The 5,341-nt window shown below is 37.4% G+C and overlaps 1 protein-coding gene across 1 annotated transcript in view; it reads right to left on the reverse strand.

Annotated features, from left to right (window-relative positions):
* Positions 1-5,341, reverse strand: part of PARD3B (par-3 family cell polarity regulator beta) — a gene marked incomplete at its 3' end in the record, with an annotated part of 751,281 nt that overhangs the window by 292,979 nt on the left and 452,961 nt on the right. The window lies entirely within an intron of this gene.

Genomic DNA, 5,341 nt, shown 5'->3' on the forward strand with positions numbered 1-5,341 from the left:
ATTCTCAATAATTAAAGAGACTGGGGCTTCCCTGGTGGCGCAGTGGTTGAGAGTCCGCCTGCCGATGCAGGGGACACGGGTTCGTGCCCCGGTCCGGGAAGATTCCGCGTGCCGCGGAGCGGCTGGGCCCGTGAGCCACGGCCGCTGAGCCTGCGCGTCTGGAGCCTGTGCTCCGCAGCGGGAGAGGCCGCGGCAGTGAGAGGCCCGCGTACCGCAAAAAAAAAAAAAAAAAAAAAAAAAAAAATTAAAGAGACTGGACATTACTTAGGGATTTTCAGTGTACCAGAAAAGACCTTAGAGATAATGTGATCTCAGCACCTTCATTTTACAGATGAAGAAACAAGGGCTCAGTGTAGAAACGTTCTAAAATTTGGGGGAATATTTGGCTTCTATAATTTAAAACATATCATTTACCGTGGAAGCAAGGCTATTGATAAAGACTGTCAATAGGATACCGAACACTGAAAAAAATAAACTGTTACTTTTAAAGTTAGAGATGTGATTTTTAACAGCTATCACTGAATTAAATTCACTTTGTCAAAACTCATGCTTTAAGCTTGCTCCTTTGGATAGTATAACTCACTGGCAATTGGTTTTTGAACCTAAACAAAAATGATAATGCACAACAAATATTCATGTCATCGTTGACAAATGACACTCAGCCATAAGCCTAGCTGTTCTAAAAAAATTACAGAGTATGGTAGCAAAAGGAATAATTAGGGTTCAGGTCTCCAGGGAGAAGCATGCGGTTAATCATATCCGGTCCCTAGTGTTTTCAAATATACAGAAGTGGGGATAGAAAAGTGCTGTCCACATGATAAAGTGTATAGGTGCCCCTCCTGCATCCTTCCCGAGCTTGCAGAAATGTGAAACTCTGCCCCAGTGTTTAACTGAAAAATTTGAAAATGAGATAGCCCTGGAAACCACCAACTCATTCCAGGTCGGTAGTTCCTTCTGCTCTATAATTATGTCTAGAGACTCTCATCTTAAGGTCATTTTGAGGGACACTTATGTAAAATTATGTATTTTAAAAATTACCGTGAATGTCTGAATGTCAGTCACAAAATAACAACTATAAAACCAGAAGTAGCAAAGAACCCACAATTAAAACAGGATTAAGAGGTCTGATCATAACCAGATCCACTGACATGGCATCTTCGACTCCTCCCAAAGTAGAGAAAGCCCATGTCTAGCCTTAGAGAAACAGTTCCTTCATTTAATTTCACTGTAAATGAAGTTAGCTGTAAAGATTTTGACGAGGGGTAGTTTCAAAGAAATTAAACTTTACTGCTTAATTTAATAAATCTATTACAGGTTAGCTCTTTTAACTAACTCATTATATTACTACCTAAGAAACAAATCCCATTCTTTGATACAAAGCAGCTCAGGCTTTCTTTAACCTCAGCACAGGTGACATTTGGGGCCTGATAATTCCTTATGGGGGCTGTCCTATGCATTGAAAGATATTTAGCAGAATCCCTGGCTACTACCCACTAGATACCAGTAGTATCTCCTTTCCCAGTTGTGACAAGCAAAACTGCCTTTAGACATTGCCAAATGTCCCCAGGGGTCAAAATCACTTTTAGGTGAACACCACTGCCCTGAATCAACAATTGTCAAATGCAGTCAAGTTCAAGGCAACCAGCGTCTAGAGAGGCAATGGGGACTGCAGTGAGTGCTGCCTGATGATATGTTCCTAAGCACCAGGAAGGGGTGGCAGTAAAAGTCCCTGCAGTCAACTGGGTCTCATGCTCAAAGGCTCATGACGGAGCACTGAGATGATCAGAATGAACTCCTAAGGAAGTCTGCTATGTATTGTATTAGCTATGTCTCTGGTTATATGGCAGCTAATTTTTCAGAGGCAGAAATGCAAACTTTGTGGGACGAACAGAGTATGAAAAGTGAAAAATACTGAATTACTGGTGTGTGTGTGTATGTGTATGTATATATATACATATATATAAAAAATACTGCTTTTTACTTATATTAGAACACAGAAGAAAGATGCAGTCTACCAAGTGGTGTTTGCTAAGTTAGTTATGCATATATATAATATATATATATATTATATATATATATGCTGTTTTTATACTTTTTTATTAAGAATCACAGAATTATATAAAACAGTGGTGAAACAGACTTTTAATCATGTGAGACTCTGACAGTATTAGGCATAAAAGCTTACGTATACAGTACATTTCAATATGTAACATATACTCTATACTCATATTCAGACACCTACTCATCTACCTATTACCTGCCTGCCTTCCACCCCCGTCCCATCTATCTGCATAGGAAAAAACTTGGTTATCTACTGCCACTGCAATATGGACTGTTATTTTCTTCTTTATAATTTGTTTTCCAACACTTCTCAATTATAAAACAATAAATGTTTTTAAAAGGAATTTATGAAGATATAAGAACCGTTTGCTATATTATTGCACTGCCAAGTACAGAGATGGTAAACACATCTCTATAATGCCACGCATGTACGCATTTACACACACACGCACACAGATATACAGATATGTCTAATATAATCAATACTAAATATTTATACACCCTACAGTAGTATTTATACTATACATATTTTTTAACACTACACACAATACATAATATGTATATATGTTCTATAAATATAGGTGTATGTGTGTGTATACTGAGTCCTCTTAGAATCACCAATGACCTTCATGTTGGTAAATTCGATGGTCAATCCTTGGCTTTCATCTTACTTGGTCTACAGTAGCATGAGACCCAAATTATCAAGCCCTACTTTCTGAAACACTTTCTTCTCTTGGTTCCAGGACACCACTTTTCAGCGTTCATCTCCTACTTCACTGTCTACTCCTTTTCCAATCCCTTTTGCAGACTCTTCCTAATCTCACCAATCCCTAAATACTAGTGTCCTAAGAAGCAATCATCTGACTGACCTTTTTTTTCTCTTCTCTCCCAACCTCACTTTCAAAGTTACCTCATCTAACTTCTGCCCCCAATCCTTTGTGCCACCTCCTCCCTCTGCTTTGAATGTTCCTCCCTTACATTCCTGCAGGGCTTCTTCCCTTATTGCCTTCCATTCTGTGTTCAAATGTCAATTTATCAGTGAGGTCTTCCCTGATCATTCAGTTTAAAATTGTTTTAAGGTTCTCCCAATACTACCCTACCCATGTCCATCATCCCGATTTGCTTTTTCTCCATAGCATTTATCACATGCTATGTACTTGCTTGCTTACTTTTTTTTAATAGTGTCTTTTGAATGCAGGAGCTTTTATATTGCTCTGCTTTTTTTCCATCGATGTATCACTGATGCTTAAAACAGTGCGAGACTCAAAAATAGGCCCTGGATAGGCCCTAGGTTCCTGCTGTCCTGGATTTCATTACTTTAAATGTTTATACAAATTAGTTTTTACATTAAAAATAATTATAAAGAGCATACAGTATCACAGTTATAAGAAACCTTAAAAGTAACCTTCTCTAATTTCCATTTTCATACCACACTTCCTACTCCTAGGAGAGATGATAACCCAGCTCAGCTTCAGCATCATATTCTCAATGAAGGCGCCAAGATGTGTCATAGCTACCAATCTGTGACAGACGTTGTTCATGATTTAAAATTGCATCATGTACCTCAAATCATAAGTGAACATTGCAAACAACAATATTCATGGTACATTCCATCAAGTTTGGGAAGCCCTGTGATCAAGTACCCAAAGCCACATTATTTATCTACCTATCTTCCTGTCTATGCATCCATGCATATACATATGTGTGCACACAGATATAAACAAAAGTACCATGAGAAAATACTGAGAGGGCAACACATTCTAATGTTTTCTATTCTATTTCATTATCTTTAAAAATTTGTCACGACCCACTACATTAATTTCATAGTCCAATAATGAATCACAGTTTTCAATCTGGAAAACACTGCAATGATATATAAAGGCATTGATTTTATTAAATAAAAGAAAACGAATGCAAAAAGAAACGGAATGCAAAACCAAATGGTGAGTAAAATGTTAAATGCCTTTTCTTTCCTAATTTTCATAAGCCATTTTAATGCTTTATCCTACCTATCCCCTAGCCCTTAACTAACCCTTTATTCTCATTTACACAAACTTCCTTCAAGTTCCTACAGATGTTGTTCTGTTATCATCCTAATTATGTATCTCTCCGCTTCTCCTTCCCATTCAGTTATTTCTTTTTCTATTTCTCCATTCTCTCATTTTGTTCCCGGAAATACTATTTCACTTTCTAAGCATAATGAATAATCTCTCACAGTTGGAATTCGGATATGAGACTGGCCCATTCTGGCCTGAGTGAAAAGAGTCAATCAACAAATTTTTGCAAACAAACCAGTCATTCAACAAATTGTTATCAAGCATCTACTATGTATCAACACTGCAATGTGAAATGGCCAGTCTACACAGAACATAATTGGTAAAAAGGTTGTTGAACAACATGGCAGGGCCTTTCTGTTTCACTCACAGTATTATCTGACAGGAAGGAATAGAGTTTAACAATAGGAAAGAGGAAACAGAGGAATCTACATAGTAGGAGCTTGACAGATATACAACCATTTTTATCAAACAAATATCAAAAGTAATTATTTGGTGTGAGAGGAGGAAAGAGAGGCAGGAAGATGGATGACTAAGGAGGCATCCGTATTGTTAGCTTAAGAATGTTCCAAATGAGGCTATCTCTGGAATCACAAATGTTCCTGTATTGCAAAGCAGTGTTGTTTCACGCACGCAAGTGGTAATAACCCAGTCTTTCAAAGCCTGGGGGAATCCCCAGTCCACAGGCCAATGTTCAATTTCCCAGAAGCTCAGGTCAGACCTGAAAGCATCCATGCTGAACCTTTTATGGCCCTCATTTCATTAAATGCTGTGCTCTTGGCTCAGCACGAGCAAGTTCTGGATGTCTTTGCCCCACCTCCCAAATGTGTAATTAGTTTGTGTTGGGAGCAGCTTACTTTATGCAAGAGTTATGTTTTACATGTAATCATTTTGTCAGTTACAAAACTCAAACAAAGGGGCTTTAAGGCAAAAAAAAAAAAAAAAAAAAAAAAAAAAAAATTTTTTTTTTAAATATAAAGCAAAAGCCAGACCTGGCAATTCTGCCAGGATAGATATTTTACAGTTAGCACTGCTGAATTTGCCTAAATAAATTCTCAAGAATTTAAGGTGATGAAACTTTTGTTACAGCTAAATAAATTTTCACAACAATGAAAGGATAAGACACCTTCAAGACAATTTTCTGAAAAGTTTTAATCTTCTGAAAAAGCATGAAAGGTTTTTGGCCAATTGGATTACATAGAATTTTTTTTTTTTTTTTTTTGGTA

Source organism: Lipotes vexillifer, unplaced genomic scaffold (genome assembly GCF_000442215.2).
Source record: "Lipotes vexillifer unplaced genomic scaffold, Lipotes_vexillifer_v1.1 scaffold1540, whole genome shotgun sequence".
NCBI lineage: Eukaryota > Metazoa > Chordata > Mammalia > Artiodactyla > Lipotidae > Lipotes > Lipotes vexillifer.